This window comes from Ambystoma mexicanum, chromosome 2p (genome assembly GCF_040938575.1).
Source record: "Ambystoma mexicanum isolate Mex_15411 chromosome 2p, UKY_AmexF1_1, whole genome shotgun sequence".
Classification (NCBI taxonomy): Eukaryota; Metazoa; Chordata; class Amphibia; order Caudata; family Ambystomatidae; genus Ambystoma; species Ambystoma mexicanum.
In genome coordinates, this window is record NC_090923.1 from 762608326 (window position 1) to 762635814 (window position 27489).

Below are 27489 nucleotides of genomic sequence, written 5' to 3' on the forward strand. Positions count from 1 at the left end.
TATAAACCATGTCAGGCCTGTCGAACACCGTTTTGAAAGCCACCACAAAGGCTGCATAATAATTAAGGAATTATCCAGTAAAGGGTTGGCTGCAGTGATCAAGTGTGTAGCCCAAGGAAGAGCATTATCAGAAAGATGGGATATTAGAAATCCTACTGTAGCCTGTTCTGAGGCAAAGAATAGGGGCTTGAAAATGAAATGGATGGTACACGAATAAAAAAACTGGTGTAGTTGTTTTGGAGTACCAGCAAACTTGTTTATAACCATTCCAAGTGCTGGATTTTCTTGGGCCATGATGTCCCGAGTTAGAACCATCTGGCACAGCATTTTCTGCCCTTAAGTACTTCATGTCGGTTGTCAGCTGTTGCATGGCCGCTGCAATATTTTGCATGGGATCTATTGTTGTGGAAGTTCATTGGCATCTCAAACTGTCAAGTTATTGGCTTACTTGATGTGGGATGGCCAATGGAGATTTAGGTGACAAGCTGGACCAGTGTTGTACTCAGGTTCTTGTGTCGTGAAGGAATGCTCTAGATGCCACCCTGCTTGTGTAGTGATAACAAGCCATATGAGGTTGGGAGAGAATCTCCTCAAAAACGGGGAAAAAAGCTTTAATGGGTAAAAACGTGTGATGAATTTGAAGAGGAGTCCAGGTGTAGCAAGCATCCAAGAATGTCAAAGGACGGAAGTAGTACCGAAGGTCAGAGGGCAACAAGAATAAGGAGAAACAAGGAAGGCGGATGGCAGAAATGAAGGAGAAAAAATGGGTAAGCAGCATTCAAGAAGAAAGGCATGTATGCATGTAAGGGGAATTCTGAGCTAAGAAGCCTAAGCTTTAAGACACACTGTGATACTGGCGTTTGTTGTAAATACTGGAATTAGTTCCTGTTCCTGGAGTGACACCTGAAGCATGACAAATGTATGTGCCACCATGCTGGATGAGGCATGAATGTTATGGAGGAATGTTCCAGGAGGAACACTGTTTTGTTGGAAGGGGCACAATGTTGGATGAACGCGGCAGACACAGGAAGTCTCCGGGGGTGCCAGAGGGACCAGCAGTAAGCACAGGGAACCATGACAGTCCTTCACTTTCTGATACAAGCCCAGGGAATTCATTATATCCTCTTTTAAAGGTACATTGACATAAAACATAGTTGTAGACCCTCCTGAATGGGAACCTTCCCATAGAACATGTTATTTGGCTGCGTTCCTTTCCTTCTCACTTGAGGGGCCCCCACATTTTTCATTAACAGCGAATTGCTTTATTTTAAGACATTGGGCCAGAAATTCACTTACCTTTTTGGTTTGTCGAATTAAGTTGCATGGACAGGGATCAGTCTCTGAGATGACTCAGGGCCTGTAGGTGGTTGGGACAGTGCACTGGTTGAAATTGGGAAGACATACAGGTCACCTGATTATCCTTAGCCCTATTGAATGCACATAAGATGGTTTCCACAGCTCTGGCCCCCATATAGCTTGATTAGAACAAATGTTCTTAATGAGTCAGGGATAGAGTTCCATAGTTGCACGGTCAGGACTGGAAAGCGGCACCTCCAGTTTTTTTAAGTTTGAACTTGGGTATTCTGAGACTGTTGGATTGTGCTTTTCTGATGAGACGTGTTGAGGTGTGTTTGGAGAATCTGTCCATGAGTTATAGAGGGGCCTTGTTGGACAGGCATTTGTGAGTGAGTTTGAGTGATTTGAGCTTGATTCTGTCATTTATGCAAAGCCAGTTAGTATCATGTCTCACATGGGAGATGTGTTGTGTTTGCTGGTGCCTAAGTATAAGGCATTGAAGTAGTCTACTTTGGAGAGGTTAAGGCCCTTGCAATTGTAATACAGCTTGCCGTGGACATGAATGGTTTGCATGCATAAATCAGTTTGCAAGTATAGTTAGGGGAAGATGCTGTAGCGCTGATTTGTTTATTAAGGTTGAGACCCGAGTCTAGGTAGAAACCTAGGGTCTTGACTTCGTGAGAAACCTTGATCTTAATACCATCAATGAGGATGGAGTTATAGAGGGTGGATAGTTTAGTCAGTTTTTTTGGGGACCCAACGATTAGGAGCTCTGTTTTTTCATTGTTGAGGCAAAGGCCGTGGGTGGCTGTCCATGTTTGTATAATTAGATACATTTTATTGATCATGATTGTGTCTTTGTAGTGGTCACCTAGGATGGGGATGAGAATCTGGGTGTCGTCAGCATAGTTGGTATATGAGACACCCAGTTTGTCAAGTATGTCAAACAGGGGCTTTGTAAAGATATTATATAGGGTTGGGGAGAAGCAGGAGCCTTGAGGTACTCCGCATGTAATAGGTACTGGACCTGCAGCAGCGATGGGAGAGAAGATTTGCATGGACTTGTTGTCCAGGAATGAGCTTATCCAGGTGGTGGCTTCCTTAGAGAAGTGAGCAGCTGTTTTGAGGTGATTGCACAGGACATTATGATCTACGAGGTCGAACGCAGCGGACAGGTCCAATAGGAGAAGGATGGAGGCTTCACCTTTATCTTTCCGGTCGTCTAATTGATTCTTTAGGTCTAGGAGGGCTGTCATTGTCCCATGTCCGGGCCTGAAAACTGATTGGCGTGTACCTAATAGGTTATTGATCTCCAGATAGGCTTGAATCTGGATGTGAGCAGCTTTGTCAAGGATTTTGAGGAGAAAGGGTACGATTGTGATTGGCCTAAAATTGATATTGGAGGGTACTGAGCAAGATTTGAAGGAGGTGTTGATAAACTGGAGATGAACAGAGCCAGGTTTCTTGCGGCTTATTTAATGACGGTGCAGGGCAGGTTTCCCCCAGGCATTTAGACGGTTTTAGGGACGAGATTATTTTCTCAGCCTCAGCGGTTGAGATGGAGTTGAATTTAAATTGGTGACTGGGCCTCGTTTGTTTGGAGGAGGTTTCTTGCAGAATGGCTTCTTGTGTTTCCAAGGCAATCTTATATAGGGTGGCTTTTTTGGCATTAATCTTTCCTTGGAGAAAGGTAATTTTATTGCAGAGGGCGTTTTGGATGTCTGTACACCTGGTTTTATTTTTGATGCATGAGTCCCTAGGCTTTACCGGGGTTTCTAATTCCCTGAGGATAGTGAAGATTTCTCTAGTGTTTGAATTAACTTTTTCAATTCTATCATTAAAGGTGTTTTTTTTCTTTGAATGATTTCCTTTTTGTACTTAACGGCCAGTGATTTGAGAAGGAGCTTATTCTGGGCGATTGTTTTTTTCCCATTTGTTCTCAGCAAGTCTTTTCTCGATAAGTAAGGCTTTTAGGCTGGGCGTGAAACACATGTTTAGGTGAGCCATGGGTTTCTCTTTGCTGAGTTTAAGTGGTGGAATGGTATCAATGTCTGCGTTGATGGTATTATTGTACAGGTCAACTAGATTTGTGGGGTTGGAGGGTGAGTTCACAAGGTTGGTGATGGGTTGTAGCAGAGGCAGGAGGTTGAGGACTGTTATGTTTCTTCTGTTTCTACTAAGGCCCGGGGGGGCAATGGGTCTAGCTGAGTTGGTTTGAGGACTGTTTTGGATGGTGAATGAGATCAGGTTGTGATTTGTCCACACGCAAGGTTCAGAGTTTGTTATGGATGACAGGCAGTTGATGTCTGCGATCCATTCCAAGGTACGGCCTTTGTTATGGGTGGGTCCGTTGTTCCTGAGGGTGAGGCCTGCTTCTGTGATGACATTGGAGAAGATGGTAGCATTTGTGTTATTCGGGTCATTCAGACCTAGATTGAAATCTCTGAGTAGGATGGTTTGGGAGTTGGGTTTGGTATTGGTGTTGTGAAGAGTCGTTACGTCTTTTTCGAAAGTCCCTAGTGATCCAGGGGGACGGTATATCACATGCATGGAAACAGTACGGGAGGCAGATAGTTGTAGTTTGACTGATAACAGTTCGGCGGAATGAGAGGGGGTAGGTTCCGTTTCTCTCATATCGAGGCTGGATTTACAAATGAAAGCTATGCCTCCTCCTTTAGAGTTTTCTCTATCTTTTCTGATAATGGTGAAGTTGTCAGGGATAGCTAGGGAGAGGGCGGGGCCAGCTACTTTGTGGAGCCAGGTCTCTGTGACGACAATCTGGCATTGATGAGTGCGCCGCAAATTTTGTAGGTTTCCTTGGTTATTTTGTTGATGGGTGGTTTTTGAGGGGGTGGTGGATGAGTGGGATCCTGAGTGGGTTTAGAGTTGTGGTTGGTGGTACATGGCTTAGGCTTTGAGGCTTTGAGGCTGTTAGGTTGGTAAGTCTGGAGCCTAGTCTGTGATTCCTCCAATTGTCGGAGCAGGGTTGGTTGGGTCTGCTTGCAAAACGGAGGATCCATTGGATCAGTGATAGTATCTCTGATGTGTGTGGGGTGTCTTTGCTGATTGGGTGTGTTGTCTGTTGTGTGGGCTTAAAGGGTGGTAGGAAGTGGGTAGGCCTGATCTGGTCAGAAGGTGATAGAGGATTTTTCATGGATAGCAGTCTGTGACTTGAGTTGGCGAAAGACATGGTGGTGGCCATGACGTTGGAGGGTGGTGAAGTGCGGTCAAGTGGTTTGGCCGAGGGTTGAGTGTTGGTGTTAACTAAGAGGTGTATCATTAGGATGATAATACTTTTGGCTAGAACAAGATTCATGGCTTCTAAGATAGGCACTGTGGGCTAGTTGTAGGTTACTATGATCAGATGCAATGGGCTGGGTGCTAGATATAATTTTCCTGTATAGGGCACAAAGTTTGTGGACTAAATACAGTTTGGTGGCACAGAGATACAAGGCACAATGGTATGGCACTATGGGCTAAATGCAGTTTGGCAATATAGGCACAATGATAGGGCATAAGGCACAATGAAATGACACTATGGGCTAAAAGCAGTTTGGTAGTATAAGGCACAAAAGATAGGGCATAAGGCACAATGAAATGACACTTCATTTATAGCTATTCCTTTATAGCTAATTATTAATAGCTATTCATCAGTGATATCCTAGATACAATTTACCAATGTATGGCACAGTGATAGCCTAGATACAATTTACAAATGCAAGGCACAATGATGGGCTAAATACAATTTACCAATGTAGGGCACAATGATAGGCTAAATACAATTTACCAGTGTAGGGCACAGTGATAGGCAGTGTGGGCTAGGTGCAGTTTGCCAGTATGAGGTATAATGAGATATAATGTTGTTAAAGCGATGGTCTGGTTAGATTCAAAATGCATTGCCTCCTTATCAGCTCTCCCATCGAACAGCTCCAAGACTCCATCTAGTCTTGTTATTTCATTATTATAGAATAAATACATGTTTATATCATTTGAGGTCTGTCCTCAATACAGAACGTTTTCCTACATTTCTCGCTCCCTTCTCCATCGGTAAGTGTGCTCCCCCATTTCACCTGCACCGAGTGGGGGGCCATGCCCTCTACCTTGTGCCCCCTTTCTCCTTCACTGTTCAGCCCTCCTTCCTTCACCCCCCCCCTCAAACCCCCATCGTCTCATTGGCTGCTGGGTAAGCTGACTGGGTCTCCATCAAGGCATCCAAGGACTTCCCACTGCCCGCTCACAAGGCAGCTCATTTCTCGCTGCCTTCTCCATTGGTAAGTGTGCACCCCCATTTCACCTGTACCTGAGTGGGCCTAGCAATGCCATCTCTCTTGTGCCCGTGTCCCCTTCCTTCTCCGAACTGTGCTCCGTCCCACCCCCACCCCCATCTTCCCATTGGCTGTCCATCTGGTCAGCTGCCTGGGCCTCCACCCCATCAGGCATTCCCCCAGGGCAGTCTTGCCTGGGAAACTGGATAAGGATCCAGGCAAAGGGCACCTCCTTTGACACCTCCATCACCTGTTTGCCTGTTAGCCCTGGACACCCTGCCAAGCCTATTCCCTAAATCCTGCAACCATCATTTAAGGGATGACGAGTTGGGTGCACGCCCAGTGCTGTATTTCTGAAACCTGACCTCTGTGTTGAATCTAGTTTCATCATCAGCGTAGCCACTGTTTTAAATCCAGCTACACTTTTAATTTCTCCTCTGTGTTAAATTCAAAGACATGCAATGATTATAGTTTCTGAAACCTTTCTACATTTATCCAATGTATGCAACACACCAATATTTAACAATATTTAACAATAATTATAAATTGCATCAATTCTCAAACTTCTTAGAAATTCTTTTTAAATTTATGGATTCGTTTTCGTTATATTAATACTAATTCAGAGGGCTGTGAGGGAAAATAGATCATTTTACATTTTGAAGGATGACCATTTTCACATAGTAAGATCATTAAACCGACAACAATAAACATTCTTAAATTGGTTCATATATTTATAAAAATATTTGCTGTGCAACTTTATATTTTGGTTAGTACTAGATCTGAAACGTGTCACCGCCCAAAATGTTTTTTTTTACTTTTTCACCCCTGTCACCCAATATCCAGTACATGTGGGTGCCGAAGGCTGCTCCCAATTGTGCCTGCTGTGGGAGTGGGGAAATGTTCCTCAGGGTTTAAACAGTTAGAAGCCCTTTTCCTCAAACAGGACTTCCTGAGCCAACTAAATGCTACTTATTTTTAGCCCCAGAAGGATGAAATGCATTGCCTGATCATCCAGGATACAAACATTTTACCTGCTGCTGGCACACAGATCTCTCCAACAGGGGCATCAACGAACTGAGGTGCCTTACTATCTAAATTCAAGTGATGTATTATCTGCTGGGTTAACCTGCTGAATCATAAGTGAATAAATAATGATTGTTACACAATAAATGTAATTCTACAGAGAAAGGGAGATTAAAAGCAAAATGAGATTGATCCAAGGCTTTAAATGAATCATAACCACTATTAATGGTCTGGACAGCCTTCCATGCCATACGTTTTTTAGACGATATGCACCATTAGTCCTTCCACTAAAAGTACCAGTCCACTCTGAATCTCTAGGCAAAGGATTACAATTTAAAGAATTTCTAGATAGTGCATTACTGAGTAGTAGTACGCTTTTTAGTTCCATAGTTTTGTAATAGAAACACACACAACTGTACCCGCAATTTTGCGAAGTACCAAAACAATGCGGATTGTGATCCCAGTTTGAGTTTACAAGCTATTCCTAGAATAGCAGGTAAGCAGCAAAATGTACTCCAAGTAGTAATGTTTAGACATGTACATATACTTTGAAGAACATATTTGCAAGCGCGGCTGGCCCATGCAGGCAGTAGGGGCAGAGCCCCACCAACAATGACACCCGCCACCATGTCCACAAGTAACAGCCAAATCCCATTACTCATTGACAATGTGAAGTTCATATGATTCTTAAATTCAAAGACATGCAATGATTATAGTTTCTGAAACCTTTCTACATCTATCCAATGTATGCAACACACCAATATTTAACAATATTTAACAATAATTATAAATTGCATCAATTCTCAAAATTCTTAGAAATTCGTTTTAAATGTATGGATTCGTATTTGTTATATTAATACAAATTCAGAGGGCTGTGAGGGAAAATAAATCATTTTACATTTTGAATGATGACCATTTTCATATAGTAAGATCATTAAACTGACAACGATAAACATTCTTAAATGTCCACCATGTCCACAAGTAACAGCAAAATCCTGTTACTCGCAGACATGGTGGGGGCTGCACTGAATGTGCAGCAGGGAGTGGTGTAATCAGCCATCCCCGCTGCACATGCGCAGTGCAGACCCTCTTAGGCCAGCAATAAAAGCTGATAAACCTGGCTGAAAAGGATGCCTGGGGCATTAAGAAAGAACCACCCCCTAGTCATTCTTTTCTTTCTCAGCCCTGTGTGAGGTCAGACTTTGCAGACCCCACCCCAGTCTCTGCAAGAGATAGGACAGGGGGTGGGGATCCGAGAGAGGGTTGGGTGTCTCAGTTCAAGCCTCTGAGCATTGACCCTTCTCCACGGAGGAGGGTCAATGCGCCACCCACATGCAGGAACTTTACAGAAACAAAACAAAACCAAACACCTCAGGCTCTGTTTGGTTTTGTTTCCCAAAGGGGGTCATTTCGACTCCCTTCGGGAAATGAAACCAAACAGAGACTGGGCTGTGTTTGGCTTCATATCTGTGAAGTTCCTGCATGTGGGTGGGTCTCCAGTAGTACACACTCAGGCCAGAGCGGCGCTGGACCAGAGGAAGGAAGGAGAAGCATCATTGTATCCGGAACTTCGAGGTCAGTTTGTTTACATTTTTTCAAAATACAAAAGTAGACCATCACACAGTAGTTTTTTGCATATAAGGTCAGGCCAGCGGAGCTTATATCCCCATAATTCTTTTGTGATTGTGTGCTTTTGTATTTTGAATAGCATGCCACCTGCTATTCAAAATACCAAAGGAGATGATGATCCTCACACAGAAAATGGGTGCTGGTACTGGAATAAAGGCCAGCATCTGTTTTCTGAAGCCTGGCAGTGCTCACCACCCTCTCCTCTTTCCAATGGCCCCTGGGTACGGTGTCCCCCCACTGCATGCTGCAGGGGTTTGGTGTGTTGAGTTTTTGGTGTTTATATATTCCGTAGAAAATGGGATTGACCCAGAGCCCTGAGTGTAAACCAATTTCAATAAATGTGACTAGGGCAATGACACTCAGTGTGAATGGTGAGTCATACAGAATGATATCCTGCGGAGTTCCGGGCAGAGTTCCAGTCTGCTCCAGTCCCTGGCTACGAGAGGACGTGTGTGCTGCCTCCTCTGCTTTCCTCTGCTTTCCTGTTTTCGGCTGAGGCTGGGCTTTTGGAGAAAACAAGCCCAACCTCCATAAAAACCCCTCTGCCGCGCGGAGCGCGCGCGGAGTTCCGGGCAGAGTTCCAGTCTGCTCCAGTCCCTGGCTACGAGAGGACGTGTGTGCTGCCTCCTCTGCTTTCCTCTGCTTTCCTGTTTTCGGCTGAGGCTGGGCTTTTGGAGAAAACAAGCCCAACCTCCATAAAAACCCCTCTGCTGCGCGGAGCGCGCGCGGAGCGCGCGCGGAGCGCGCGCGGAGTTCCGGGCAGAGTTCCAGTCTGCTCCAGTCCGCTCTGGGAGCTGGGGCTGTGGGGGGTGACTCCCTGACTCACCGCCTAAGAGTGGTGTACGAGAACTGTACGAGAACTGCCAGGACACAGAGGTAGGCGTTTAACACCCTCTCTTCGCCCTCCTGTTCCTCCACTGTTCCTCTTTTCAGGACTTGATTTGAACTAACCTGTTCAGGATATATTTTGAACAGATCTGTGCTCAACAGAAACCGAACTGTGTTTGACAGCCACAGAAAATAGAAACGAGTGCGGGTCATAAACGTGAGGCCTGATCCTCCTCGGGCCCCACTCGGGTCCACTCGGCCAATCCATCTCAGCTGCCTGTTATCACTCCCACCGTATCCTTCCGCTCCCCACCCTATTTCACCCCATTCCGTCCCACCCTACCCGGTCTCTCCCTGCCCCTTCCTCTTCCCTTCCCTTCCCGTCCTCGTGTCGGCCCTTCGTCCTGTCCCGTCCCACCCTTTCCCACCCTTTCCCCTCCTTTCTCTGCCCCCCCCTTTCAGCAGCCTCTATTCAAGATGGACGAAGACTCTGATCAACGATTATTAAGGAGTCATATGAAAAGGACTCCACTTACCTCGACCCAGCCTCCTGCAGTCTTAACGAATGGCCTTCCCCAAGACCTACGACAACGCTCATCAGCATCAACCGATGATGGCCGCCCCCTCACCGCTTCGGCGAGCGACCCAGGCTGTGTGGGAGCCGGAGGGCCCCCGCCAGGGGGTCTGAGGGTGGCCACATCGATGACGGGCCCCGCGCCCGGCGCCTGCCGCCAGACTTCTTCGACTACCATCTTAAAGCCAACGGCCACTTGTGAAGCGCCCAGCACCCGGGACGTCACGGGTAAACAGGCACCAGCCCCGCTCGGCACAGAAGTGCCGAACTCCACTCCGCGGACCATCAATTCTCCTGAGGCTGAGATTCCCCGCAACCGGCAGAAGAGCCTGCTCCCCTGGACCACCACGGCCCAGGTCCACCTGGCCCAGGAAGCCCAACCGGGCTCACTTGGCGCGGGCGGCGCCACTGTTCCACGGAGCCTAACCATATCAAAGGGGGATGAAGAGCCTGCCCTACACCTGTCCCCTTGCAGGTCTACCTCGCCTCTGAGGGCAACGACCACTGTGCCCCCCGCAGACCCAACTGGCTCTCCGGTAAATGGGGCCTACGACGTCACGTCAGCTCACTCCGACACTGATCCTTTACTTGTGAGTGCCTTTCATGAGGAGAGTCTGGACTTAGACTCTGACCTCTCCAACGGCACACTGGACAACTCCGGCTCCAAACTTCCCATCAACCATCCTGCAAAAAAATCAATGCATAGGATTAAAAGCAAACTGTCACACAAGCCCATGGCGGCTGTAGCCACATCCGCCAAAACGCTTCCGATAAAGAAACATCAAAACCCAACGTCTGGCTCTTACAAAACTAACAATCAGCATAAAAGGGGCATTCCACAGCAGACACAAAGGAAAAAGGGCCACGCAAAACTCGCTCTATCCACCCCGCGTCTGTCCAATGTTCTAATGAATTTTTTCAAAACACAAGGAAAAAGAAAACTGCCCATTGACTCTGAGCTATCAGACGCGGAACTCCTGGAAGCTTTTGACGAGACCTCTCCACTGCTCAAATCCACGAAAAGCCCAGCTCCTACTGTGCCTCATTTATTCTCAGCCGAGCAAAGTCTGCCTCTAAGTCCTCCACTTCTTGGTCCCGCATTGGATGCACAGACCGAGTTTCACCCGGGCTCTGACGGCCCATCTGCTGACACTCTGGTCGGACCTTCAGACCTGCTGGCGAGGCCTCAACTACCACCCTCCCCGGGGCGGCTGGTGTCCGCGAATGTAGATCCAACAAATACCACCAGATCGTCACTTAAGGGCTTTACGGACATTCTAGAGCTATTACAACCAATAGCAGGGTCACATAGAGAAGTGCTTCCCCACCTGCAGGCAAAGCCCGTTTTAACTCTTGCCTCGCCCAAGTCCAGTCATCCAGTCCCTGCATCCCAATTCTTTTGCCAGGACGACCCCATTTTCGAACCAAGACTACCAGCTTCAAGATCATCGTCTACGCAGGACGTCGGATCCACCAATTCCACTCGTAGACACTCTCTGGCGAACCCCATATCTCTGGGAATTAGAGACACACCACTGAGGACGGGTAGAAGACGGGACCTTCCTCCATCGCCCCATAAAGAGTCCCCCAACAATAGAAAGGATCTGACCACAATCATGTCAGCCATAACCATCGCCATGGCCCCATTCTGTAAGCTGTATGAAACGCTAAGTGACGTCTCAAAAGACAACACGGCCATTTTGGCGAACATTCAGTCTAAACTTACCTTCTTAGAAGGGTACATAACAGCTATCGATTTGAAGTATGACCTAACACACACAACAAGTCAGGAGGCAGGTTCTGGGTCGCCCATGTCCACAGCTCCCTCATGTTTGAAAAAAGGTTTCGCCCCAAATATACGATCACATAAATCAACTCAGACCTCTCCTCTGACAAATCTTAACGACTCGGTCACAACATCTGCGAACAAGCGACAATCATCGTCAAGTTCAAATACGACCATAACTAAGAAAGTGCTAAAATTAGCCACGTCGGATCAACCATTTGGCCTAGTCCAACAACGGACCCAACGAAAGGACGAGTTGGGAGTGCTGCCGATCAACCGCACTTCAGACGTGGGACCCTCTGTTTGTGGGCTTACTAGAGCGACCCGTGTAAGAGACCTACCCAAGGCCCTGGTCCTAACAGAAGATCCCTCAGACTCAAGTCTTATACTGATGGAATCATCTGACGACGCTCAAGCAGTGCCTGAGGCGGGCATCTCCAAAGGCATTCCGCAATCATCGCCGCTTACTGCAACCCTCAAGCACTCAGAGGGCCCCCACCTTCAACCAGTGACGACTCAGAGCCCCATTAAGCCCACTCAGGGCGTCGACAATATAGACCTTCCAAGACACTCGACGGTCACACAAAGAAGTCCAAGTGCAAAAACTAGATCAGCGAGATCGCCTGTGTCAGGCACCTGCCCATCCCGACAGCATCCACCAAAACAAGCTGATAATACGAGGGCCAACCCCACCCGCATCTTCAAGCTAGAACAAATTTCTAGCAAAGACAAATACATCATTCTGAACAGAAGAACGGTACTAACGATAATATCGTCCTTACCGTCCCTAAAGACTCTAAACTCGGCTGACTTCAAGTGGATTGAGCCTTACCATAGAGACAACAAGGCTAAAGCCTATCTCCACATTTACTCCTCTGCAATACAAGATATCTGCCGCCAAGCCGGGGAAGACTTAAAAGCCCAAGGTCTGTGGATTTCGGAACTACCAACTAGGGATCCCAAGCTCTTTAACAGAGAAACACACCATAATAAAGGAAGGTCTGGTGCCGTTACTCCATCTAATCGACACGACAACCGTAGAACTGAATTGAAATCTCACTTCATACTCTCACCCGGGACATCGAAAATGTGCCTAGATTCATCCGCCCGCTCGACACGACCAGTCTGTGAACATCCCGAGCTAAACTGGTCACCACAGAAAAGTCAAGCTATTAGAAAACAAGACTCTGTTAAAACACGTCCGTCCTATTCTCAAGCCCTCAGACCACGCCGGGAGAACAGAAAGCTTAGCTGGAGAGACCAGTCCCCGCGAAGAGTCCGGCTCAATTACAGCCCCCGAGCCCAACGCAAACCATCTTCGTCGACGGCTAGTGCAAACTCGACAACTGCACCTGGCCCATGGGAACGGATAAAAGAGGCCCTATCATTAAAGCGCTCCAGATAGCAATCATCAAAAGAATCCGATACTCAACTCCACCAAAAGCCCTTATCTTTGGCCTCCTGGAACACCAGAGGGCACTCCCATCTAACCGATCATAACGCTGTAGACCTGGGTCAATTTGACATATTTTGCCTCCAAGAAACATGGCTCCAGGATAAACCATCTATGGATGGTTACGAAATTGTGATTTCGCCAGCCGTTAAAGGCCGACTAGGCCGTCCATCAGCAGGCCTTCTGATTGGGATTCGGTCAGATCAAAACCTGAAACTCATTAAAACAACGGCAAGATCCTATGAGGTGTTGGCGGTCTTAATTGAATGGAACCCGGCACACGATGCCTTGACATCACAAGCAAAGCTGCCCTCATCCTTACAGCTCGCTCTGCTCACTACCTACTGGAATCCACAAAGGTCTTCGACATCGCTTTTCTGTCAAGCTATTGCGGAGGCAATTGATGAGATCCTTAATGAATGGAACACCCCCTACTTACTTATTTGCGGGGACCTTAATGCGAAATGCAGTCTACCACAAAACATTCCCCGAAACTCGACCACTGTTACAGCAGCGGAGCTCAGGGGCCAAGCTTGGATGACCCTGATGACATCAAGAAACCTGCATAACACCGCCTGGATCTTAAAAGACCAACCACAGTTACCGACTTGGGAGAGAAATCGTTCTTCAGCCACTTTAGACTACATCTTCGCCTCCCAAGCACTGTGTGCAATTATTCAAGATTTTCGTGTTGTCAAAACCCTACCAAGCGACCATAATATGCTAACAGTATCCTGGCCTTCGACTGGCCGCAGTGTACAGACCTACTTGGCACAGGTCGAAACGAATCCCCAACAATCGCGCCTCCGCTTGACATCGTCTAGCATCAGAATGATCACGCAACAGTTTGTCTCAGACATCTCGTCAGTAACAGATTGTGCTTCATCACCAAGGCCAAACTACCTACCTATGCTTCTCAAGCACATGCATCAGGTGAAACAACGGCCGGTGTCCGCCATAACTCATACCCATCACTATGATAAACAAATAGCATTGAGGAAAAAAGCACTGAGATTACTCAGAAGACGCGCCAAGGCGGACAACACCACTGCTGCATGGGCCCGATGGAAAGACGAAAATACAATCTACAAATCATGGATAAGAGCGCGCCGAGCGGCACTCTACCAGCACGACGCGGAATCCATGACGAAAGTTCTAATGTCGAAAAAAACTGCAGACTTCTGGGCCCTGGTAAACGCCTCTCATGGTAGTACAACTTCAACCTTGATCAACGCCGTCCCGGAACAAGTCTGGGTCACATTTTTCACCAATCTTTTTGCCAGCCCGCCCTCTGCCACCAATACGTCTTTTGATACTACGGCCGCCCCATGGATTGACCTGTCAATTCCAGCAGACATAAGTGCGGCCATTCTAAAACTAAACTCGTCACGAGCCCCGGGCCCAGACGGATTGACGAACATAGACCTAAAGAAACACCACCTGGAATGGTCTAGCTTCATCAGTATTCTGTTTGACCACTGCCGATTCACTAGAAAGATTCCAGCATCTTGGTCTAAAGCAATCGTCATCCCAATTTTTAAGCAAGGAAGCAGGGAAGCGCCTGAAAATTATCGTCCAATCGCTCTACTGGATATAATAGGCAAACTTTTTGCGTCTCTCCTCTTGATCCATTTCAACCGATGGGCGAAACTGGCCCCCTGCAGTGACCCGTTCCAACTAGGCTTCAAGAAAAACGGCGGCACAGCACTAAACATCCTCATACTCACTATTCTGAAAGCCAAAATAAAGCAAGGGTCCCCCACAGTTTACGTGGCGTTCATTGACCTCTCTCAGGCATTCGACAAAGTGGAGAGATGCAAACTGTGGAGAAAGTTGGAAAACTGGAACTGCCCAAAAGATGTGCTACTACCAATAATAGCCCTTCACACCAACAATAGACTCAGCGTCCGGTTGAACAGACAGGGAGCACTGTCTAAAGAAATCCCCGCTCATAGAGGAGTCAAACAAGGCTGTCCATTAGCCCCGGCCTTGTTCGTGGCTTTCCTGGGGGACTTTAAAGACTCGGAAGCCCAGGTCCGAAGCTTCCCGCCAAAGCTTGGCAAAAGTTCACTTTCACGCCTTCTCTACGCGGACGATATGATTCTGTTCGACCAGACCCCGATCGGCCTCCAGCGGCAGTTGGATAATTTAGAAACCTACATGACCACCAATAATCTCCAGATCAATCAGTCGAAAACGAAAATTATGATCCTCTCTAGATCGGGTCGCTCCAAGAAAAAAATACGACCCTGGTCAATCTGCAAAACCAACATTGAAGTGGTTTCGCACTTTAAATACTTAGGAGTGACTTTCGACGGCTCCTCGCAGGAACTTACAATGCAACAGCGTCTGTGGTCTAAAACCAAACAACTTACATCACAACTAAGAGCGATCGACAGAAAATATGGCAAATTTTCGCTAGTACCGGCCATTAATTTCTATAAAGGTAAAATGGTACCGACCCTGACCTACGGCATGGACGCTATGTTCACTGTTCCACCCACACTGTGGCGATCTTTGGAAGCCTACATTTGGAAATCACTCCTAGGCCTACCCACCGCCATTCCAATCGAAGCTATTAGACGGGACCTGGGCCTGGTATCACTAAGCGCCACCGTCAGTGGGTCTTCATTGGCCCTCTTTAGGAAGACTCTTATTAAGGACGACCTGCCTATCGCCAACATCATCGCCCAAGAACTTGACTCATCGAACTGCAAGGCCGTCAAAAAATGGACCCTTCTTCAAAAAACCAAACTGGAAGATTTGCACTGCACTTTAGACGACCTGATCTTAAACCCGCAAAGAGTCAGTGAAAAATTGAAGCTACAAGATTGGATCAACACTTCTGACAAAGCGGCGGCAACTAAGTTTCTCAATCATCTTCCTCCGACTTTTAATAAACTGAAACTCCCAATGGCATACTGTTTGAGATTCCCGGACAAAAAGCTGCGCACTATATTTCTAAGAGCGCGCTTAAACCTGCTTCATACGCGGGAAATCCTAGCAATGAGAAGGTTGGCGTCCGAGACTACATGCAGACTGTGCAAACTTCCGGACTCTACTGAGACCGTGCGCCACCTGCTCTTAAACTGCTCTGCTTTAACTCAAATTCGCACAGCGTTCCTATCTCCCCTATGGCTGGACTCGATACTGATTGATGAACAAACATGGTGGTATCGCTTGATATCTGGCGAAAAACCCCGCTGGGCTGTTGCGACAGCCAAAATATTGGAGGCTGCTTTCAACAAAATCAATGCGGCAACCTAGGTTGTTGAGACTAACACTGTACACGACACGCTCCGATCTCTTTGACATTCTTGTAAAAATCTTCCTCTTTGATTATATGCAAGTAATAAAATAATAAAGATATCCTGTAGTAAAATGTGCCTTTCTCTGTCTTATTTTCTTTTCTTGGGCCTCAGCTTTGACATTGCCAGAATTTGTACTGTCATTCAGAATTATGGACCATAAATGTGGTTATCAATGCATGACACAAATAAAACTTTCCCACAGTCTCATGATTAAAAATATTCTCATCAACATTCATCAATTAAATGATAATATCTCTGCCATCCAATTTAGTAATCACAATGAAGCAGGTACGGAAATGTGTTTTTCTACAAATATGTAATATTACATGACTTTAAATGTACTTGTTTTTATCACACAAATACATGAACAGCATTTCATCGGACATTATGATGCCAACGCGAACAACACAGTGACATTGGCGTCATCATGAATTCCCCGGCGGTGGCCTCCTCCTGCTACCTGATCCTGACCCTGGGGGCAGCTTTATGAGGGAGGATCACATGGGAGGAAACAGCTACCGGCAAGGTGTCGTAGCTTCACTGGACGAGATGCAGGATCTTCCCCATTCCCATGTGGAAGACCCCCTTAAACCAAAGACCCTTTCTCACGAGGAAGACCCATTAAAGCCCCACACCTCATGGCAGACTGTTGTGATACGTGATATGTTTTCCCACTGGCAGAAGAGGTGAAACCTCTTCTTCATATTTGTATGGCCAAACACACAACCATGACACCAACTCGCACTGCTCAAACATAACACCTACTCACACTGCTCAAACATAACACCTTTTCCTTCTAAAGTTCCTTTGTTTAAAACCTGTAAAGAGAACTATTCAAATGCCATGTGTTTAAGAAACTCTATGAACTTCAACTACCAGAATTCTACTGAGAGGTGGAGGATGCAGGAGTTTGAACCATGTACTAAGAACTTGAACCACAATGTGCAGTCTAGTTATTTTTCCAAAACACCTGTGAACTGGACATTTAAACCTGGAGAGCACACTATTCACAGAGCCACTGCAGGAGAAGATGTTAGCTCTTATTCAAGAGCTCACGAACGTGAAGCTTACGTACCGGTGTGGCAGAGCAGAAGTGGCTGTCACAGGAGGGACGCTGAACCAGAGACTGAAAGGCTGTGGAGAAACCAGGAGCTGTGAGGAAGTTCCTGGGCACTCAGTGAGTCTGGAAACTAGTGTTCTCCATTCCGGATCCTGAAGGGAAGCAGACGTACAATCACAGAGCCGTGAGGGAGGCTGGAACAACCTCTACAGCCTCCAGATTGGAAAGCGGATAGAAGCAGCATGCTGCAGAAGCAAAAACCCAACTAGTGACACTGGAGAAACCCGATGAGTCTACCCAAAGACAATGGGGTCCCTGGGTGTTCCAGTGACCATGCCAACAGCACTTTGAACATTGTAACCATGTCAATACGATGATATGCTTGTTTGAATACCAAAAAGCAAAAAGGCAAACCCCAATGAACTGTGAATACCTGAAATGTAAATTTCAGGCTAAATCTATAGAAACCTTACCAAGAGTATATATATATAATCCCAAGGATCATACCTACAATATTGATGATAGAGCGAAGTCCTGGAAACCACAGACACCAGGCGAGTGAAGCATATGAGAAGTCCTGGAAACCCCAGACACCAAGCCAGTGAAGCATACGAGAAATCTAGAAGCCCTAGTAAACAAAAGACACCAGAAGAGTGAACTACGTGAGAAATTCTGACAAGTAAAATAGCATGCAACTGAAATATATATACATAGGTAGGCATGACTCGAGGTTCATACCTACAATATTGAGAGAGCGAATCATAGGAGAAGTCCTGGAAACCACAGACAACACATGAGCAAAGCATATGACAAATCTAAAAGTTTTGGTAAACCGAAGATACCAGGTGAGTAATCTATATGAGAAATCCTGACAAGCAAAATAGAACGCTATTGAAATATATAAAAATCCTGGCAAGGGAGTATACCAGGCAAGGGAAACTCATCAGGTTCGACCTGCCAGGCGAGTGCAAAATGCAAATGGCGCAACAGAAAGAGTTCTGGCAGGAGAGTATACCAGACTGTTGGCATTGCACAAAGGAACCTGGCAGGAGAGTAAACCAGGCAACTTGCAAGCCCCAAGAAATGTTACAGGAAAGATTGGCATTTATTTGATGAACCCTGGAAACATGGTTGTTTAAGAAAGACATTGTTATCCCGACCGAGAACAAAGTTGCATCAAAGAAAGATTGCTAAAGACTTGGTTATCTAACCAGGAATCATTTGAGATCAAGCAAGACACCAAGGAACTGTTTACAAAAGTGACAATTATTCTTATAATCAAGAATCCAGGGGAAGGTATCCACCCCATGGAACCAAGGGCTTCAACTTGAACAACATTTCTTTTGTTGGACATATACTTGTTTCACTTGTGAACACGCTTGAGACAGTTGAAGATATTTACCTTACACATTTTTCCTTTGTTTATAGTGTGAGGGCCAGGATAGGAAGTTTTGGACACAAGGAGAGTTTTTTCAGTTATTGACATACAGACACAGACAGATCCTTAGTTTCGGTTTATAGTTAGGGAAACTCCTCTTGAGCATAGGGTCAGATAGGCATTTTTCAACCCTTTTTCTTTTAATAAATATCTTCTGTAGAAACAAGACAACCTTGTGTCCTGCTCTCATTTCTGACCCCTCATATATTGTGTCAGAGGTGGGATGTTGCACCGGCTGACACAAACTGGGAACACACTCACAACTAGTACTTTTTTATCCCTCTCTCATTCCTCTCCCGTTGGTTCCCTAAAAGCAGTTGAACATCCAACCGTTAGGAGACGAAGATTTCCTGATTGATGTTAACCCCTGTGAAACTATCTTCAGCATTATCAGAAGATCTTGACAAAATGTGCTTTCCTTGTCCATCACCAAAAACTTATTTTTCATGGTTGCACGTTGCTAGATACTTACAAATTATCAGACTATAACATAAAATTACACAATAAACTAAGCCTGATAATTGAAGCGGCCTAGAGGAAGAGGTGTTTTCCTTTCTGGACTGACGTACCAAAGATAGTGATATCCTCAATTTTGAAAAGGGCATTGGTTTTGTGGATGCGTAAGGTCCTGAAAGAAAAGTTGAGATGGCGACCCTAGATGAAGGATTACCTCAAATAACTGCCCATCAAATCCAAGCTGAAAATAGATTCCAAGAAGGACTTGACAGGATTGCTGCCTCTCAGCACAGACCCAAATAACCCCATGGAGTCCTGCAACCTTATAAAGAAGGGGAGGATTTGGGGCATTTGTTCCTCAACTTTGAAAGACTGGCCCACCAGTTTCAACAAGAGAACAGAAGATCTGCTATTAAGCCACTCTACTAAAAGGACAGCTCCAAATCTCCTATCAACTACTGAACCCTCTGGGGACTACAACCCTTGATGAGATCAAGAAAGGGTTGTTGAAAAGGGTAGGCCAAACAGACAACTTTTAAAAGCAAAAATGTTGAGGTATTAAAATGCATCCCTATGAAACACCAGTAGAATTAGCGGCTACAGTACAAAACACCCTGTCTCTTTGGTTACGAAAGAAATTACCTGAAGAATTAGAATCTATTTCCACAGAGCAAATCGTGAAATTGGTAGCTCCCTATTTACAGAAAGTAGTTGTCCAACTGAATAAACCCAGCTATTACCTGCCAAAGAGACAGCACAGCATTTTGCAGAAGTTAATCGACATCTTAGAAATCTCCATAAAAACTGATGAACCAAAGAGGGAAACACAAGTTTTTCTTCATCCCCCTCCTCCATGCAAAGATATATATCAAGATTAGACCCACAATTAAAGATCAGCCTCAGGGATAGAGAAAGCCCATTGTAATGAAGGAAAAGGGAGAGATAAAACCTCAATGCGGGCGAATGCCTCAACTCACCTCCATAGTATGTTTTTTGTGTGGGCAATCAGGACACCTGGTCCGACATTGCCCTTCCAGTAAAAAAGAGGAACTTGTGTAAATTGGTTACTTGACAGGGCAAGATTGGGAACACAATTATTTATTTAAAAAAGAAATTGAAACCACCAGTAATTTGTTTTGTACCAGTGTTCCATTTAAAACCCAAGATTCATCTATAGTAAATGGAGTCCCTGTTAAAGTTTTAATTGATTCTGGGAGTAAATAAACAGCAGTAAGGTCTAATTTAATATCCATCAGGGACTTGGGAAGGGGAATCCCCCAATAAAGGTAACCTGCATATACAGAGATGAAGAGGTATACCATAGGACCCCAAGTACCATCAGAGTTCAAGGTGGGGTCCACTGAAATCAATGCTGCTGTCATCCAACCCTGCGATGACAGCAGCACTGGTTTCAAGAAATGATAATTGGCACAGATTTTCCAAACTTTGAAAAGATACAAAAGAATGCCAATAAAACACCTCTTCCTTATTCCCCGGTCTATTCTTGGAAGGAAGACGTTTTTTCTTAAGATAACACTATTTGGAAATGGGAGAACCAGAAAAGAAAACCTATTTCTTATGAGGGACAGGGAGGGCAGCTGTAGACGATCCTCTGAGTAATAACCCTAGAGCAGAAATCCGGATCTTTAGGGGGAGGGTATGTGATGAATCCAGTGGAGTCATCATGGATTGGCCAGCAGTGACCTCCTGCCATGTGGCCTAGGGATGGCAGCCACTACCTGATCCTGACCCTGGGTGTGGATTTATGAGGGAGGATCACATGGGAGGAGACAGCTACCAGGGCAATGTCGTGGCTTCACTGGATGAGTTGCTGTAGTTTCCCCATTCCCCTTAGGAAGACTCCCTTATACCTAAGATCCTTTTTCACGAGGAAGATCATTTGTTGCCTCATACCCTCATGGGATACTGTCAGATATGTGTTCCCACTGGTAGAGAGGAGAACCCTCTTCTTCATATTTCTATGGCCAAAGACACCATAACAGCAGCTCACACTGCTCAAACATAACACCTTTTCCATCTAAAGTTCAGTTTTTTGTAAAACCACACACAAACTCTATGAACTTCAACTACTAGAATTCCCTAAGTAGTGAGAGAAACAGGATGCAGGAGTTTGAACCATGCACAATGAATTTGAACCACAATGTGCAGTTTAGTTGTTCTTCCAAAGCACCTGTGTGCGGGTCATTTAAACCTGGAGAGTGCACTATTCGCAGAGGTAGTGCAGGAGAAGATGTTCGCTCCTATTGAAGGTTTCACAAACGAGAAGCTTACATACCGGTGTGGCAGAGCAGAAGAGGCTGTCACAGGAGAGATGGCAAGACTGAGACTGAAAGGCAGTGGGGATGCCGGGAGCCGCAAGGAAGGTCTTGGTGCTCGGTGAGTCAGAAATCTGGCGTTCTCCATTCCGGATCCTGAGAGTTGTGAGGGAGGCTGGAAGAATATCCACAGCTTTCATATTGAAAGGCGGGTGGAAGCAGCATGGCACAGAAGTGCGAACCTGAACCAGTGGGGACCCTGGGGCGTTCCCGCGACCGTGCCAACAGCAATTTGAACATTGTAACCTTGTGAATACAACAAATGGCTTGTTTGAATACTGAAAAGCAAAAAGGCAAATCCCAATGAACTGTGAATACCGGAAATGTAAATGTGGGGCTAAATCTATAGAAACCTTCCCAAGAGTATATTTATCAACCCAAGGATCATCCCTACAATGTTGATGATAGAGCAAAGTCCTGGAAACCACAGACACCAGGCGATTGAAGCATATGAGAAGTCCTGAAAACCACAGACGCCAGGCCAGTGAAGCATACAAGAAATCTAGAAGCTCTGGTAAACCAAAGACACCAGAAGAGTGAACTATGTGAGAATTTATGAAAAGTAAAATAGCGTGCAACTGAAATATATAAAAGTCCTAGCAGGGGAGTATACCAGGCAAGTGAAACGCATATGAGAAATCCTGACAAGCAAAATAGAACGCAATTGACATATATAAAAAATCTGGCAAGGGATTATACCGGGCAAGTGAAACTCATAAGGTTAGACCTGGCAGGCGAGTACACTAGGCAATTGGCACTCTGGAAAGAATCCCAGCAGGAGAGTATACCAGGCAGTTGGCATTTCAATAAGGAACCTGTCAGGCGCATAAACCAGGCAACTTGCAAGCCCCAAATAATGTTACAGGAAAGACTGACATTTATTTGTTGAAACCTGGAAAGTTGGTTGTTAAAGAAAGACAATGTTACCCTGACCAATGAGAAAGTTGCATCAATGAAAGACTGTTAAAGACTTGGTTACCTAAACATGCATCTTTTGAGATCAAACAAGACACCAAGGAACTGTTTAGAAAAGTGACTATTCTTATAATCAAGAAAGCAAAGCAATGGATCCACCCACTGGAACCAAGGGCTTCTGCCTTGAACTACATTTCTTTGTTGGAATTATACTTGTTTCAGTTGTGAACACTTTTGAGCCAGTTGAAGATATCTTCCTTACAGATTTTCCCTTTGTTAGGACATTGTGGACCCAAGGAATGTTTTTTGCAGTTATTGACATCCTGACACAGATACTTAGTTTTGATTTATAGGCAGGGAAACTCCTCTTTAGCATAGGGTCAGAGAGGCAATTTTTCAGCCCTTTTTCTTTAAATAAATATCTTCTGTAGAAATATGACAACCTATCATTTCTGACCCCTCACACTAGTCATAGTTTTTAAAGCCTCTGTATCAGCAGAAAACCTTCCAATTTAACTTAGAATAGTCTATTTACCAACTGCTGATACCAGAAGGTCCATAAATTACTATTCTATGTCAAAATGGACACTTTGCCAATCAGCTATGCGAGGCGATTTATATCTTTAAACCATTACTTACCATTAGCACTGTGGCTGAATGTTTTCCTGATCTCTTTCATTGGACTGGCATAGGTCAGCTTTCCCCCAAACTCTATGCTGTTCATCACTGGAGGGAAAGACGCGTATCTGCTACCACAACTGTCAAAGCCTATCAATGATTTCATGGCGGTGGAGGGATCTGAGGCTCAGTGACTACATTTCTGGAATTTTAGGGTCCCCCAATTTGTTTCAATTAAGTCACATCCCACTGCTGACACCACATGTAAGGAAGGCATGGTATTAAACAGTGAAGATAGACACAAGTGATGACATTTAATGGGCGTTTATTGAACTTCAAATGGGTTGGTTGAACGTCTATCTAAACCTAAATCTAAGTATGGGAGCAAGCTATGACAATCAAATAATAATAAGGCAGTTCTAGTCAACTCTCTGTCAAATAAAAGGGCCTATACCAATAAACCTATTGCCAATCCTTACTTCTGAATACAAAAGGGTGTGGGACAATGGTGTATGCAAACAGAAAAGTGTCCAACAAATAATATGTCAGTACGGTTGAGCAGTTGGCCTCCCTTTCCCACGTTTTCAGCATGGGGCAAGGGGGCACTGTTAGGGGGAATTCTTCAGAATGGCTAATTTTCCTTAATTACTGAGTCCCTCAGCAGCTTTGCTGGATTTCTAGGATTTTTTGTTCACCTAGTAAGAGTGTGAGCCCTTTTTTCCCACTCTCACATGTGTTTTGCTGTGTGTGTTTAACATTTTTGTGTTCATAGACTGTGGAGTTTCACCTACTCCATAGGCACCATCTTTTTACTGTGTGTTACACAGCAGCTTTAATGCAGTGACACAGGGTTGTCTTTTTCAGACTTCCCACTCAGACTCAATTTTCTGGGACTGACTACTGTCTCCCAGAACATGTAAAGTTGCCATTGACTTTATTAGTCTTTTTAAATCCACAAACCCAGTACAAACTATCTTACATAGAGTTCTGGAAAGGGTTACTAGTTATCCCTTTTTGTCTATTTCTCATGGAACATTATTTTGTTCCTCTTTCATTAAGATTTGGCTGGTGGCAGTGGTATCTACCCTATTTTTCCTACCGTGGTTATTTTAAATAGCCTTGATATTGTTTTAGGCTATCTTAGGAGCCTCGAACTTAAAACCGCTGGACCATATTTACTTTTATTTGGTTCTGGCTGGGTTTATTCTCCATTTCTTTTTGTAAAAGTCTTTCTCGTGTTTTACTCTGCGTGCCAAACCAGGTTTGGTTCCTTTGTTCACCGTCCTTTGGCGGGCTTCTGCACAGAAGCCCTCCTTAGGTGCCTGAATGTCTGAGGGGGACAGGATGTGAGGGAGGGGTTTGAGACTCCCTGCACAGGGTCTCCTTGGAGACCCATGTCACACTCTGTGTGATTGACTGTGGTGACTGTCCCGCCGGGACAGCCACCCTCCTGTGTGATTGACAGCCAGGCTGTGTGAATGGGAGAAAACTGCATAAAAGTAGGTCTCTGGGACTGAGAAGGCAGAGTCGCCACTGGATCAAGAGAACCGAAGAGAAGTTGACAGAAGAGGTCCTCTACCATGACTGAACCTCCCGGCAAAGACTTGCTGCGGGTCCTAATCTTCAAACTTCAATGACAGGGAAGATCTGCAAGGAATCTTCTCCCCTTGAGCTGGTGGGATCAACCAGTTTGCCAAACTCCAAGCCAAGCTTCCCTCCTCTGGTCGAATTTGCTGTGCACAGCTATAATGAACCGAATAGCCAGGAGGACCGGACCCTGCTTGGGTTTTAAGGAGCGCACTTTTTATGTGTTGCTTTGTTCTGCTGCTAGTTTCTTCCCTGGGCAGTGCAGGACCCTCCAGTCTTCCTACTTCATGTCAGTACGACAGTCGCTTCAGCAACCGTGAGCCTGCAGGACCTGCCAGGAACGTCTGCCTCAGCTACAGCCTTCTTCTCCATTTACGGTACTGTTCAAATCCGGTCCGCGGTAAGTGTTTGAAATCTTTTGCCAATCCAAGGGCTTGTCCTTCTCTATTCTTTAAAGTAACATTTCATCCGACCAACTTTGTTCTGAACTCTTGGCAAAGACTTAACCGCAAACTACTCTGAACTGGGTGATCCTCTGCAAAGACTTTGGTCCATTGACTTTGGCCAATGCCTCTTGATTTGATTTCCTCACTGTAGTTACTTTTTCTAGATTACCCTGCTTATTTACTTGTTGGTGCTGCTCAACCTTTGTCTAACTTTGTCTTTCCCTCCCTTTTAAATTACTGGAGTGCCATTTTGCTCACACTTCATTGTGAGCTTAACTTGTCCAGAATCTATTGGGTGTCGTGTAGTGTTTCAAGATTGTGATTTTTTAACTGCTGGATAATAGTGAAATGTTTTATAACTGATGTGTAAATAAATGTATATTCTTTTACTCAGAAACCTTGAGTCATTGTTTGTTTGAACCATAGTAATTGCTGTCCTTTGTGTAACTATTGATACTGCTCACTTTACTCTTGAGATAAGTCTGGCTGCTCAGCCATTGCTACCACTTTACTGTGTAGTACAGGCTTGCACCAAAGGTGAATTTGTACTGTCACATGTAGTCTTAATTGTGTGTGGTGTTCCCAAAGGGTACTGCATATGATTCTGCCTAACAGGCACGTCCGAGCTTCGCACACACTCTGCCTTCTCGGCCACAAGGATCCAGTTCAAAGCAGAAACATCAAGAAATTCTGCAAAAGCCTCTTTTCCAATAACAGTCTATTACTGCAGAGGCTCTGTTGTAACAAACACATCTGAAGGTTTCATTCATATCAGGATTTTCACATGCACAAGTTCTCACTTTCAATGTTCATCATGGGTCTTCCTCCTTCAGGCTGTGACTCTCTTTTTATCACAATGTTCACAACTGGTCTCCCTCGTTCGGGCTCGGACCATGTATCTCCCTCATTCGGGCTCAGATCCTCTTGATATGGATCTCCCTCTTTCGGGCTAGGATCCTTTTGATATGAATCTCCCTTGTTCGGGCTCAGATCCTCTTGATATCAAAATCAAAGACTTTCAAATGTGCGATGGGTTTTGCTTAAACCGTCATAGGATCCCTTCGATTCACTTCACACAATTATTGATTCCATTATATGTATTGATTTGTTGATGCTCTCTGTGTGCTTTGATGTAGGCGGCCCGGGTGGCCTCTCAGCCTCCTTGTGTGGGTGGCGGTTGTAGGGAAGTGCGTATTATGAATTGGTCACCAGTCACATGGAGTCAATGTGACCACCATCGGCTCCCCATTTTTCCGCTGTAACTGCGTTTGACAGTTATAAGTTGTTTCTCCAGTTGTTTGGGGGGGAGGTCAGGAGGAGCACGTTCTGACACCCTATTTGATTTTCTCATGTAAGAGCTGTTCTATGGGAGCAGGGTCATTCTGTTTAACTTCACCTTGGGTTCTTCGCAGTGAGTAGGGTGGAGAGAATGCTGCTGGTATATTCATGGGAAGGTGGCAGGTGAGCGATTCACATTATAGGTAGACAAATGGCAAGACATTTTGCTTGGTCATGAACCAGGCGAAGCAGCATCATGTAAATGTGCGATGCCTGCAAGAAACAAATTTAGGTAAATTGGTTACACTCCCTGAGGCTGCTGGGTGGGGGATCCATAGATATTGTTCTTCCTACTCGTCAAACGCTAGAGGGGTCACAACGTATATACACAGGTCCCTGAATTTCCAGCTGCATGAACAGGTCACTGATGAGGAAGGGCAATTTCTTCTCCTAGCGGGGGAATGTCTGGGTACACGGCTTATCATTGTCAATATTTATGCCGCAAATGTCGATTATGAAGTGGTGTGGGCAGGAGATTTTAATGTTCCTCTTAGGGCTACAGTAGCTTGGGGGGCATAGCAGAGTTTCATGGCCTTGTGGACATGTGGCAGAATCTCAGCCCCATGACGAAGGAGTACATGTTGTACTCAGAGCTGCATTACAGTGCATCCAAAATCGATTATGTAATGATTACAACAAACCTTGCTAGAACAATATATAGTGCCAGGCTTCTGCCTCAGACACTGTCTGACCACTCTAAAGTGGTGGTGGCGCTGTCTTTCCCAGACCGGGAGCCCCGTTCAGTTCAGTGGCGTTTTCATGCTCACGCCTTCGAGGATGCAGTGTTTATGGATGAGATTGCACAAGACATACAGGTCTTCTTCGGGATAAATGAAGGATTTGTTCCTGACCCCAAAGTGACTTGGGAAGCGTTTAAGGTCTACATAAGAGGCTGTTGTATTTCCAGGGAAGGTGGTGTTGAAATAGTTACCCAGAACCTTGACTATGCTAGAGGAGGAGATTAGGAAATCGGAGCAACGGCAGGCACTTGGTGGTGACCCGACTGTGGCTGAGACTCTGCGTGAGAAGCGAGGAGAGTGTGCAGAGGTGGTGGTTAGGGAGGATACATATCTGGATGACTTAATTGCTGCAACCTCTTATGGTGAGGGGGACAGGTCCAGCCGCACTCT